Here is a 15,198-nt window from a genome sequence, read left to right as displayed (position 1 = left end):
GAGGATTCTGCGCGATAATCGTTAAATCTGGTAGAAGAATAGGTCTGATTTTTCAAGGTACGGCAGCTCATGTAGGTTATTTAGAGCCGAGCCAATCGCAGTATGTATGTCTGTAGGTAGGTAGGTAGGTAGGTAGGTTTTAAGGCACTTCAGCACAAACGTGGCTATATGATGCCAACCAGAGGTAAAAAGGTAAAAATAGACTGTGGAAAAATCCAGGAAGATATCCCTTCCAAAATATACGTAAACACGAAGAACTAGACAGCATATAATGCAAAAATATGTTAAAATTTTGCAAAAAGTATAAATATAAAAGAACAATGTAACAAAACTAAAATCCGTAAAACATTTAGTTTGATCAGTCAAGTGCCGTAAAGTTCCTTTCCCAATGATACATCACGGTATACACACATAAATACATGCAATACATGCATGCATCCATACATACATACATACATACATACATACATACATACATATATATATATATATATATATATATATATATATATATATATATATATATATATATATATATATATATATATATATATATATATATATATATATATATATATATATATAATCTGCAGTAGTCAAGCTGTATATGTCTATATCTATTCTGACTATGCTGTCATTTTAGGAAATGGCGACAGGTGCATTTGGAACTTTCAGTGTTTAAGCACTGTGTCTATATTCATTTAGACAGTGTTGTCTGTTTCCGAAATCGCGACATATGCACTTGAAATTTTGAGTGGTCAAGCTGTATATCTAGTGGTTAGAGCTAGCGTTTCGGGTGCGGGAGGTCGCGGGTTCAAACCCAGGCCGAGTGATACCAGAGACTTATCAAAATGGTACTAACAGCTGCCTCGCTAGGTACTCAGCATTAAGAGGTTAGTGTTAAGACTGGTCGTCCTTGTGTTAGGATAATGTGACTGGGTGGGACATCATGATACATGTCTGCAGCATGATGTCCCAGTGCTAGACATCATTAAAAACTGCCACACTGCAGACATCGTAGCGATATGACTGAAAAATTGTTGAAGCTACGTTAAAAATGCAGGTCACACACACACACACACAGAGAATCTCTCTCTCTCTCTCTCTCTCTCTCTCTCTCTAACAATGTTGACAATATTATGCATCAAAATCCTGCATTTAAGAAATTTAATTCTGTGAAATATATACAAGCTGATTTCAGTGTTATTAGACTGTGTGGCGATTATTAAACACCGACACTGCTATGCATGCTGGGTTTCAGAAACGATCTTTAAGTTGGTCTTTTTAAGCATTGCGCAAACAGAGAGAAAGACTGGCTGACCGATAGATATATCAGTAAATATATATCCATGCATACGTATATATATATATATATATATATATATATATATATATATATATATATATATATATATATATATATATATATATATATATATATATATAATACCAGTACTTTTGCCCAAAATAAAATGGATTATTTCAACCGCAGTTTTTTAAATTTTGATTTTGGAAGTCATCACACTGGCGCGCTAAACAGCTGTTGTCACACAATCGGTGAAACGAGAGACGATCCAATATCAAGTTTCGTTTCATTCTACTATCATGTGACATCTGCAAAAGCTTTTCCTCAGGTTGTAACAATATAAACCCAGTCTCATTATGTTACATGATATAGATAATGTCATATTACCATAATAATTTTGTAAGTAAAACATATTTTATGCATCATGTTCGGTTTACTGAATAGAAATTATGTGTTAAACTAGATAGCATGGATGATGCTGCCAAGAAAAAGCAAGTGTTGCCCATATAAATACATTAATTAAGGTAATAAATAAAACGTAACGTACATTACATTAGAGTAAAGGTAACATTTACCTGTGTAATACGTGTCCAAGCATTATATTGATCATACACAGTTCCAATATATATCTGATTTAGTATATATTTATTTCAATTTAATTGTTTGTTTGTCAGTTTTAAATTTTTGTTATTTTTCATTACATGCTATTGTAATGTAAATTTGTTCACTGGAAATTATACTTTTTCCAGAAAATAGTTTGACCTTGACTGTTCATTTTAGTATACACCAGGTGTTGACCTGGATCTTAACCTTGATTCAAAATTAGTAGCAGCCATGTAAATAAGTTCTGTGTGTGTGTGTGTGTGTGTGTGTGTGTGTGTGTGTGTTGAGCCTACAATTTAAAACTTACAGGGATATTCATTCACCGTCTGACTCATGATCATGCATTATGTTTTCATTCAGAACGCTCCTAATTTCAATGACGCAATTAAAATAGACAGACAGACATACAGACACATGCTCTCATCAATACGTACGAGGGGTATTTAAAAAGTTCTAAACCTTATTGCGCCATAGAACGAAGTTTTATTTATTAGTTAACAGTAAGTAAGTGCATCCCTAAAAAGTTCTCTGCATTAAGTCCAGTAAATCAAACCCCCATATATGTGTTGATACTGAAAGACGAATAGTGAGTTGGATGTCACCTGTGTATTAAAATGTGCAATTTTGCTGCATGCAAATCTTTCCGGAATAGGAACATACTGGCGTACTTTCAGACACATACTGGTATTTGGTAACAGCCACATCTAGCGCCAAATTCAAACTGGCGACATGACAGTGGGTTATGCTATTCCACGTTGATTTACAAGTTTCCAAACACAGGATTTTATCTGGAAATAGTATCAACATATCGCCAAAAGAATCCTTCAGCAGAGGGTAGCTCAACAGCCGCGAGAAATACCGGTAAGTATACAAAATGTACACCGACGCATGCAGACAAGTGTCTGCATATTTTTGCAGGTTTTAATGAAATCGCGATATAAGCCCCTAAAACACTAGTCAATATCATTATATGTATGGGGCTTTTTTTTTATAAGCCCATTTGACATGCACCTGTAAAAATACTTTCTCAGTCCAATTATCCAATTATTAAATGCCAGTTTGAATTCACATTATGGTACTGGAACACTGTACAACTAATATTCGTATGTCACTCAACAAATCTTTTATAAACAGATCCAGCCATAATTCAGATGGAGCTAACTCAGGGCTGTACGGGGTGTGGTCTTCAGAATGTCTGTCAAGACGATGGATTTATGCGCCGGTTCGTTGCCATCGAGTGGATGGATTCCTCGGGTGCACGATGGATGCTTCGGTATTGTTCCTCAAGTTTGGAGAACACTTTGGGGACAAAAATATATCTATTGGTACTAGCAGTCAGGCACAAGCACATGGACATCCGGGTCTTTCTTTTGCATCTAAAAATGATGCGTTTGAAACTCCTTTGACAGTCCGATTACATTGAGCGATTTGTAGTCTGCTATTTTCCTCCGATGCAGAATTTATCATTTTCTCTAAGTCTGTTTCTCTTTTTAAAATCCATATTGCGTAACCAGTGACAATCTCATTTGAACATATCTGGTCAAACTTTTCATGTTTGGTGAGTACTTGTTAGGCGATTCCAAACAAATCGGTTTTTGATCATCTGTCAGTAAAAGCAGGACTCATCTTATACAAAAATTTATCGCTTCATCTGATTCTTCGAGATATTAAAAACAGCTGACGATTTCATGCCCTTCATAATAGAAATATCTTTCACCGTATGTCGACCATCTTCATCAGTTGTGCCCTTCACAGCAGCCACATCAAGCGCAGACAACGTTCTTCAAATACGTGGACCTTCTTCTGACACTGGATTTGCGACCATCGTAAGAAAACGATGAAACCACACCAGAATCGTAGGAAATGAAAGAGAATTACATCAGTGAACTTTATTGGAATTTCTTCGAAACACTATATTTTTGGACTTATCAAAGAGCGGTTTGAATTATTGGAATTTAGTTCAGAATATTGAATCTTTTGAATTTTTGTTTTTGTTTTTAAGGTGTCGGGAAATATACTGCATGTTGATTTACTTAAATTATTGGGTTCACTTTCTGTCACAAAATTTAAGACCAATATATATATGTATAAATATACATACATACTATCCACGCTTTGCTATGTAACGATTGCCGTGAATAATGGCAGAGAATCATCATTTCTAAAAACGAAACCAAAACCAAAATCTACAACAGCAAATTGCTAACTGCATGTATACTCACTAGCAAATCTGGCTGAAACTCGAAGAAGGATTGTTTTGAAGTAGAAAATATCAAAATGCTGTCAAATAGGTGGACGTTATTTATGCATGAAAAACGCTGAGCCACAACCAACCTCTAACTCACAGCTGACTACTACTACCACCATCACTACTACTACTAATATTACTAATAATGGGGCCCCGAGTGGCCGAGTTGTCTAAAGCGCTCTTCGTTACGGATCACTGCCATCTCACCTCTGTCTGCGCGAGTTCGAGTCTCGGATTCGGCCAATGTGGGTATGTGAGAAAGCTTGCCAGTAGCTTCTCGAGGGTCGGTGGTTCTTTCCTCGGATTTCCCGGGTTCTTCCTCCACCATTAATACTGGCCGCCATGTATAGTCTATCGTGTGCTGAAAAATGGCGTTAAACCATAAAACAACAACAATTACTAATAATAATAATGCTCATTTTGTGAGAAATGGTGTGAAAATCGTGAAAAATACACGATTCGTAAGAGCATTTCCTCATATCAAATCTATTCATATTTAAGCACAGAAATACACGTTATTTAGGAAGGAAAATATAAATATCACTGAAACAGTAACCCTGTATGTTTGGCCTTTTTCTTTGCCAGTAATGATGAAAATCATGAGAGTGGAAAATAAGGAAACTATTTATTGATATAAGGAAAGTTTATGGATAATTTAATATTTTTTTAAAGTTCAATTTTTTCTTTCTTTTCTTTTCCACAAGTACAGAGACAAATGCCTAAAATATTATTTTGAAAAATATTATTTTTGAAAAGAGACCAGAATAAGAAAACTAATAACCCAGAACCAGATGGCAGTAGAGTCAAGCTAACCCAGTAATTATCAGTTACCGTATACACTCGCGTATCAGTAGGATCCAAATGCAAACAGCATAGATCCAAATCTGTCGTCGCATAAAGACATACGCGTGCATATACGGTTAAATTTTGAAAAGCCAATACAACGGAGCAGTGTCAGGACTACTGCAGCTCAGAATCACACGATATTCAATTATGCGTTCAAATTGGCGTGTGATGTCATTGCCGTGTACAGGATTTGTGGTCCCTAGGAAAGATTCGCTTCTAGACCCATATTAAACTGTGACGGCGGTGGGCCCCCGTGACCGTTGTGGGCCCCCTGAATTTTGTCCCTGTTGTCCTACGCTGTCCACGGCGGTATGTGGTATACTTGCGTACGCCTAAATACACCCGTTTTAAGTCTGCACTAAATCTCTGATTTCTGACCGTTAGAAACTATCTACAGAAGAAAATACTGCTGTATAAAATATATAGCCAGTAACTCCATATCAAGCACATATAGATATATAAATAAGGTTGCACCGACATCATCAATTTGTTGCAGTCTAGTTGAGGGGCCAAAGTCGAGAATTTTTTTAAAACACTATGTGATTCCAACTTTATTTTAACTGACGCTAAATGGCGTCAAAGTTAGTACTTTGAGCTTAAACGTGAGTTTCTAGCTCAAAAGAATTTCCACAACACGGAATACATACATATACACGAGTCTGGCTGGTCAGGATTGTTTGATAATGAAAGTTAGATTTTAGTGAAAAGAACCTTTTGAGAGCTTATCCTTGTTGTAACTGGAAAAAAAATATAGAGACATTGTTTTATTGATGGGATTTCAGTCCTTTAACAGTCTTGAGTTTGGAACACTCATTACGGATATTAGATCCTGGCCCTTTGGTGAAGAATTCAAAGAACATGTTTCAAACACATGCAGGTCCAGAAATGCCGTGGCTCGTATTCTTTTTCTCTTTACCAGGGTTCTCAAACTCAAACCAACCCGAGGGCCGAATGAGGGCATTTTCGATGGCCCAAGGGGCGCGAAACTTTTGTTATCTCGCACGTCGCCTTGTGACGCCAATAATTTTGCGGGTCACAGGATACGGCTTGGCGGGCCGCGTGTTTGAGACCCCTGCTCTACACGGAAACTATCAACCAGGATGCATCTGTACTAATACATGTAGGTTTGGTCATGAGCACTCTGAAATTTAAAGTTACTGAATTTTCAATATTATGGTGTCTGCATAGGTTTACTATGGGAACTGAATTAGTCCCGCGAGTCCTTAAATAAACTACATAGCGCCATAATGCTTATTAGAATTACTTAATTTTAACTTCTCCGGATCTAATAAATAAGACTAACGTGGTTCAACTCCAAGTATCCTATCAAATTCAGAGATGTTGAGCATAAGCGTGTTGTTGTTGTTGTTGTTGTTATAGGGTTTAACGCCATTTTTCAGCACAAGATAGGCTATACATGGCGGCCAGTATTATTGGTGGAGGAAGAACCAGGGAAAACCCAGGAAAGAACCACCGACCCACGAGAAGCTACCGGCAAGCTTTCTCACATATCCACATTGGCAGAGCCCGAGACTCGAACCCACGCAGACAGAGGTGAGATGGCAGTGATCCGGAACGGTGAGCGCTTTAGACCACTCGGCCACTCGGGGCCCCGAGCATAAGCGTGAATTTCCTGTTCAAATTGTTTGGAGAATATAGGGCTCTGTGACCAAAAACAACAGGTTTCCGTGCGATTTTAGTTTTACGGCACAGCAAACCATGTACGTTATTCACTACCACTGCAAGTGGAGTAATGTACCTCGCCTTGCACGGCTGGTCGTAGCACGTAAGAAAACAAACTCTTCGTTTTCTTTCTTTATAGGTGGCGCTCTACAGTTTCGCATTTTGCATAGGGTTAGAATTTTAAAGAAAAAGAATTTCCCCGGCTTTTCTCACTGGTTATGCTGGCTATTAAAAAAAAGACATTGTATATCTTAAGCACTGTTCAAAGAATTTCACTTTATTTTGGTGTATAATTAAATGGGTGTAATATGTGTTATAGAGTATACAGCTTGGCCTTACTCCATAGGTGCACCTTTCAAAAAAGTGCAAGCTCCACTTGGTAATTTTCACTTCCTGAACTTCAGAGGTAAATTGTAAAAAAGAGCCGATAACTTTTTTACACTGTATATATACCACTCCGGTGGCCTAGTGGTTAAAGCGTCCGCCCCGGATGCGGGAGATCGTGGGTTCGAACCCCGGCCGAGTCATACCAAAGATTTACACAAATGGTACTTAAGCTGCCTCGCTTTGCGCTCAGCATTAAGAGGTTAGTGTTAGGACTCGTCGGCCTGGTGTCAGGATTCAGGATAATGGGACTGGGTGGGACATCACGCTACACGTCTGCGGCATGTTGCCCCAGTGCTAGACATCACTTTAAAACTGTCACACTGCTGTCATCGTAGAGATATCACTGGAAAATTGTTAAAGCAACGTTAAAAATCTAAATCACACACACACACTTGATATATTTGGTAATTCATTCATTGCACTTTCAGAAGCTGGTATTGTCTAGTCTGGCAAAATTCATTTTCCCTATTTTAATAGCTGCTATGCATAGTGTACTTTAGACTAATTCAGGTTGATTTTTTAGGACAAGGGAGCAGTCATTTTAGTTAGCAGTGTGCGTAGATCATGTACAATTTCCAAAAGTACAATATCCAAAGAAATATCATCCATATTACGTTAATGTAGCATAGATTTTTTTTGTATGTACGCATGTATGCACACATTCTCTCCATTGTGCATGTTTTAAATGCACCAACTTCACCTTACATACGTCACACTCTCAAAAGTACATAATAACTGGTGAGCGCCCCCATATCTTATTTGTTACGGTTAAGACGATTATCGTCGTGTTTGTAATTATTGTTTGTTGTTGTTGTTGTTGTTGCTGCTGCTGCTGCTCCTGCCTCTGTGGAGCTGCTCTTGAAGTAATGATTATCCCCTCCAGGTTACGTCCGTTGTTGGAGCCAGACTTACAATTCACACTATCAAACTGGTTTTTAGTTTAAGTGTTTTCATTTGTCTGAGAACATTCAAGTATTGAAAAGATTAATTTGTACACAATTATATAAATGTAGTTCTTCTCCTTGCAAAGATAGAAAGTTTATGCGACACTTACGTCATAAATAATATGTACTAAATTGTTATTACCGAAAGAAGCAAAAAAATATTTAGGTTAGGAACGAGGCTTTAATATCTAATTTTATCAGCGTAGAGCTTAACATACAGATACAGAAACAGATAACAAAAAAACCAGGATAAGTTGTGATTTTGTGTACCATACAATATTTATAAAAAAGCAAGTTTTATGTGATTTCATAATCTATATTTACTAATACTACACTAAATAACAGTTAAAAGTGCTTTAAAATGTAACATTTATACAACAACTACCTTTTCACAACGGACACACTCACAAGGCAAAATCTCTCTGAGAAGAAATGAACCTGACTTAAATAACGACTACTGATTACTCCTAACAAATAACACAGACCTGGATCGGCCGGCACATTATGCGACGGAAGATCTATCTACACAGTTTGCCGTTGGAAAGATTTATAAGTTAGAATATATGATTTACTGTATATATGACAACAACTTAAAACGCAGCTTAATCCATACCAGTTTATAAAGAATTTTTTGCATTCCTATTTCCCACCCACGGCAGATTATCTTGAATTACTAAAAAGAAAAGGTTTTGAATAGATTTAATACATTCGCAATATTAATTTGTCTGAACACGTGACCTTTTCCTATCAAGCTACGTCTTTAAGGGTCATATATCTGCGCAATAACTGAACCACATACATTGAAACTCGTAATGTTATGAGAAATTCTCACATGACTGACCCGTGTACATTAGTATGTCAGTGATGATGTAGATCCTGACAGTTCACATGATACAAATTAATTACCAAAATGATACAAACATCCTTAAAGCATAAGTCATTACCGCAAACTGCCACATAGGAGTGATTCCAATCCCATTTTTTTTTAAAGGGTTGGATGAAGCCGATCACTTATGATCGATATAGATATGGATGTTCCCCTTGATTGCCAATAATTCTGATTTAATATGAACTATAGATTCAAATGGAAGGCAAAATAACGATCCGTATGCCAGATAGCATTTCATCTCTGAAGTTGATCGCTCTTTTTATCTTCGACCAATGTTTCCACCCTATCGTATTCATGTACCTACCCGCTCACCAACCCATTTATACAAGACATTAACACTTTGTCGATACAGGACGTAAGAAACGTGCTAGATTTTCATTCAGCGACAGTTGTTTTTTTTTAATAGTATTTAAGGCTTCATTTTTTAAACTAATAATTTAAAAGAATGAAAGAAAACACTTTACTCAAAATTATTAAAATAAAATGGAAATAATAGTAACTGCTGAGTATGGTGGCGTTTGGTGTAAGAATACCTGTGGGCGTCTGTTATCGATTTCAACGATATTTCTGGAATTCAAATGTCAATATTAGAGGCTTTTCGGAATGACGTGACCATATCGGATTCCAGCAATTTATATTATTCACCGTAAGGAAGCATGGCGACTTAAACAAAATCTTTGACTGAATAAAATATTATACAACATGCATAAACAGAAAGTACACAAAACCGATCCCCCCCCCCCGGTTTGGTACGTTGTTGTTGTTGTTGTTGTTGTTATAGGTTTTAACGCCATTTTTCAGCACAAGATAGGCTATACATGGCGGCCAGTATTAATGGTGAAAGAAGAACCCGTGAAAACCCGGAAAGAACCACCGACCCGCGAGAAGCTACCGGCAAGCTTTCTCACATACCCACATTGACCGGGCCCGAGACTCGAACCCACGCAGACAGCGGTGAGATGGCAGTGGTCCGTAACGGTGACCGCTTTAGACCACCCACACCCCGGTACGATAGAAATTTTGTGTTAGATTTGACTCGCGTCCGGGTAAACCTGGGTCCCAGGATAACCGGATGTTTGACTCGTTGAAAATCATTAACACCGGTTGCCTTATACAAGAAACTTTGCCAGCTCGTACTCAATGTAGCTAAATTTCTAATCAATAGAGCTAAAAAAAAGTATCTGTTGATATCACTACTGGAAACCGCTCCAGTGGCCTAGTGGTTAGAGCGTCCGCCTCGGATGAGGGAGGTCGTGGGTTCGATCCCCGGCCGAGTCATACCAAAGACTTACAAAAATGGTACAAACAGCTACCTGGCTTGGCGCTCAGCATTAAGAGATTAGTGTTAGGACTGGTCGGCGTGATGTCAGGATAATATGACTGGGTGGGACATAATGCTACATGTCTGCGGCATGATACCCCAGTGCTAGACATCACTATAAACTGCCACACTGCAGACATCGCAGCGGTATATCTGACAATTTTTTAAAGCTACGTTAAAAATCCAAAACACACACACTCGCTCATTACTGGAAAGGATTTCAATGACAGTCTATCTGTAGTACATCTAACACTGGCCATTAATTGTCAGATGTCAAGGGATACATTATATAGCACAGAACATTCATACCAGTTAAATTACAAATCACAATAAATACAAAATTTTACCAGGATCTCAAAAGCATTTTTTCTGGGTACCTTTCATACATATTGAATAGTTGCTTTCCATCTTGTTTATACTATATTCTACGTAACTTCAAGGGGCCAATGTGGGTATTTGAGAAAGCTTGCCAGTAGCTTCTCGAGGGTCGGTGGTTCTTTCAGGGGATTTCCCGGGTTCTTCCTCCGCCACTAATACTGGTTGCCATGTATAGCCTATCGTGTGCTGAAAAATGGCGTTAAACCCTACAATAACAAGAACAACAACAACTTAACTTCAATAATCCCTGTCTAAAGTTACATGTGTACAGAATGCTGAGCTAGCAACACATTTCGGTCAACGGATACTGCGTTGCATCAACTGGAAGAATACACACTTCATACCAATTTCAAAACCCCGATGCCGCCGTTTTTCATAAATTTCACCATTTTTTCAATTTAACTAAAAGGTTACAATGAAGGAAATGATTTTTTAAAAAAAATTACACGACATAAAGTGTTCTTTGAAATAATCAAGATGTTAGTTTTAAACGACGTTCAAATATTCAGTTAAGAATTAAGAGATGCCACCCTTTAATTCAATCACTTAAGTCGCTCGTAATTCCATTGTTTTTCGGGAGTGCCCCAGAAAGTAATGCATTCGACACATTCTGTTAGTGACTAATCTAATAATAACAACATTCGCACGTGACCAGCAAACTGAAACGAAGAGAGGCAGGCCCGCTTTTTAACGCTGGTACGAGAAGAAAAAGCGTGCATTATATTACAAGACATGTGAATACTGGTGATCAGCTGAGGTGCTAGATTTAATCTGAAGGACAAACTTGGGCTGAAGACAAACCCAACTGTTGCGGATATTAATTGGTAAGCACGGACTTGTTAAAAAATAATGAACGTCAGTTGAACCTTTAAAGAAAAGACACTCGTAAATGCTTTGCCGAGTACTGCATAATATCAAGCGTATCATTAGTAAAATATAAAGGCCATATATACCAGGATGATTTTTGTTGTTGATTCTCTTTTGTTTTTCTTCTAATTTGGTAACAGTAGCGCATCTTCATCACTGAAATATTACTATGAACTTTCATGCCAGAATGCTGCTGCTAGATTTGGCCCTATTCCTTGCGCAGTTCTAAAAGAGTCTTCATTTAAATTTTTAGTCTCTTAGTGCGTGTGTGTGTGATTTGAATGTTTAACGTAGCTTAAACAATTTTTCAGTCATACTGCTACTATGTCTGCAGTATGGCAGTTTATGCTAATGTCTAGCACTGGGGCATCATGTCGCAGACATGTATTATGATGTCCCACCCAGTCACATTATCCTGATACCACGCCGACCAGTTATAACACTAACTTCTTAATGCTGTGCGCCTAGCGAGACAGCTGTTAGTCCCATTTTTATATGTCTTTGGTATGACTCGACCGGGGTTCGAACCCTCGACCTCCCGCATCGGAGGCGGACGCTCTAACCACTAGGCCACAAGTTAGAATATACCATTTTGGACGATAGTAAACTTAGAGCGCATGCATAGCCCAATGTGATACTTTGTAGAGTGATAGCAAAGGCTAAACATGACACAATGTCATAGAATGAAGCTGGCCCATAAATGTGTTCCATATTCAAAATAAATATACGTGTTTCATTGGTCCTTAGAAGATAATCCTATGATAATAAAAACAACAGAAATTTCAAAAACAAGATTTAAAAAAATGTAATAACAGTAAACTTAATAAATATTAATAGACCGCTCCGGTGGCCTAGTGTTTAGAGCGTCCTCCTCGGATACTCCTATGTTCTTTACCTGTGATCTTTTCTTGCTGCACATTCCCAGTAATGGCTCTTGCCATCAAGAGATACTAGCCCAACAAAATTGTATACAAGAGTCAAAGGGATGGATGATCTTCTCTAAGGATTCAAAAGATAAACCACTTCTTCCTTTTCAACTGTGCTGAAGCCATCTCCCATATTCTTCAGCGATAACAAAATTTTCAAAACAGCTGCTGTGGTACACGTACTGGATATCAGCTTGGCACCATTTTCATTTAGGACAAAGTAGACGTCATTACAAGTCTTTTGGTGGAAAAGTCATGTCATAATTATCACCCATTCAAAGGGAGTTGTGACAGCAAGATCCTTAAGACAGTCATGGCAGCCATATTGGATGTACAACTGGCACCATTTTCATTTAGGACCATCTAGGTATCAAAAATTCTTGGTGAAACCTCCATGTTGATACAGCCATTAATCTGGAGAGCAGTAGAGATAACAATATTTTTAAGACATGCCTTACAATTCAGGAGGAGTGGAAATAAAAATTTATTTTCAAGATGGCTGCTGTGGCAGCCATATTGGACGTCAGATTGACACCATTTTTATTTATGATCTTTTAAACCTCATAAAAGTCTTCTGGCAATATCCCCACGTCAATATGACTTTTAATACAAGTAGAACTGTGATAACAAGATTTTCAGGATGGCTGCCATGGCGGTCATTATGGAAGTCAGATCAGCACCAGTTTTATTTAGGACCAGCTAGACATCATAAGAAGTATTTTAGAGAAAACTCCATGTTGATACACTCATCCATTCATGAAGAGTTGTTATAACAAGATTTTCAAGATGTCTGCCGTGGTGGCCATACTGGATCACATATTGGCAATGTTTTCAATTGGGACCAGCTAGATATCAAAATCCCATGTTGAGATGGCCGTCCATTCAAGAGAAGTAGTGATGGAAAGATTTTTTTCGAGGTGGCGATTGTGGTGGATGTCTGAGCAGGGCCATTTTAACTTAGGACCAACTAGACCATGGGGTGAATGTGTGTGTTAACTTTCAATGCAATCATCCATTTAGTTTAGGAGGAGTAGCAATAAATAAGTTGTGCTAATGGAATGATGGACAACACATGACAGACAGCAGATCATCCCGCAAGCTAACAGTCAACCAATAGTGGACGGGTATCGTAACTTTTAAGATTTGTATTTTGTTACATTCATTACAGGCAAGGCAGAAATATTATTTCTTCTTTAAAATTGGCATAAGACACTGAGCCACTACTATTTATGGCAAATGATTTAGCAAGAGCCAATCATCATCCATCCAGGTTGATGGTGGCACTTCAAGTGTTTTGGTTACCATTACCTCGCCAAAAGAATTCAGTAGAAAGATTTAACTCAGCTCTTCAGCTCATGCCCTGACTTAGAAAACTAACTTTGTCTCTAGTGTCGACATAGTCAGATACCGTATTTATTCAATGATAAGCCCATGCTTGATGATAAGCCCAGTCCTCATGCTGACAATCTTGGCAAATATTTTACACAGCATACTTATGCATGTTAATAAGCCCACCTTCCACTTTTTGACAAAATTAACTGACTGGCCCACAGGTCTACACTTGGGGGAAAAATACTGTAAATGGAAGTAAATAAGAAAAAAAGAGCTGGAGCATGACATTTATACAGATCACTATGAACTAAATGAGGTGGTAAGTACTCTTGCAACAGTGTCTAAAATGCTTTATCATTATAAAAGCACTCCCTGTGTCTTGCCAGTGTACAAGCATTCCCTATCTTGCCAAAGTAAACATATTCCCTGTATCCTGCCACTGTAAAAGTATTCCCTGTCTTGCCACTGCTACCTCTGTTTTGCCATTGTAAAAGTAGTCCCGATGTCTTGCTAGTGTAAAAGTACCCCCTAGGTCTTATGAATATAACATTATTCCCTGTGTCTTGTCATTGTAAAAGTATTCCATGTGTCTTGCCATTGATCCCTATGTTTTGCCAATGTGAAAGTAGTCCCTGTGTCTTGTGAGTCTTAAAGTATTCCATGTCTTGCCACTGTAAAAGTATTCCCTAAGTATAATAAATCAACAAGTATTCCCTAGGTTTTGCCAATTTAAAATTAATCTTTGTGTCTTGCTGATGCAAAAGTATTCCATGTGTCTTGCCATTGTAAAAGTATTCCCTATGTCTCACCATTGGTCCCTATGTTTTGCCAATGTAAAAGTATTCCATGTCTTGCCACTGTAAAAGTGTTCCCTAAGTATAATGAATCTACAAGTATTACCTATGTTTTGCCAATTTAAAAGTAATCATCATATCCTGCTGATGGCTGATGTAAAGGTATTCCCTGTGTGTTACCAATGCAAAAGTATTCAATATGTCATAGAATTGTGTCCCTGGCAGAAAATAAATGTTTTAAAAATTAAGTTTTAAAAAGAACATTAAAATATATTGTTTCAGCTTTTATAATTTAAGTGAAGGAAACAGAACTTAGAACTGTAAAATGATTCTAAAGAAGCAAAACAAAATACCTGTAATTGAAGTATGCAATCATGTAAGACATATGCAAATTTCCCTTCTTTCTTCCAAGTTACTGGGTATAAATGTGTGAGTGTATATATATATATATATATATATATATATATATATATATATATATATATTTTTTTTTTTTTCACAGGTCAGCCTTTGTCTGTTAATAATAAAAGTAAGTGATTACTCAGTAAAGATTTACTGTATATTATGCTACAGTACTTTTGAAATAATATGTGATGCATCTACATGTGTGCAAGGAATATACAAGAAAACCTTATATAAAATAAATATTGTTCAAATGTTAAAAATTGTTATAC

The sequence above is a fragment of the Sinohyriopsis cumingii genome, chromosome 17 (assembly GCF_028554795.1).
Source record: "Sinohyriopsis cumingii isolate HCF-2022 chromosome 17, ASM2855479v2, whole genome shotgun sequence".
NCBI lineage: Eukaryota > Metazoa > Mollusca > Bivalvia > Unionida > Unionidae > Sinohyriopsis > Sinohyriopsis cumingii.
Note: the sequence above shows the minus strand (reverse complement) of the source record.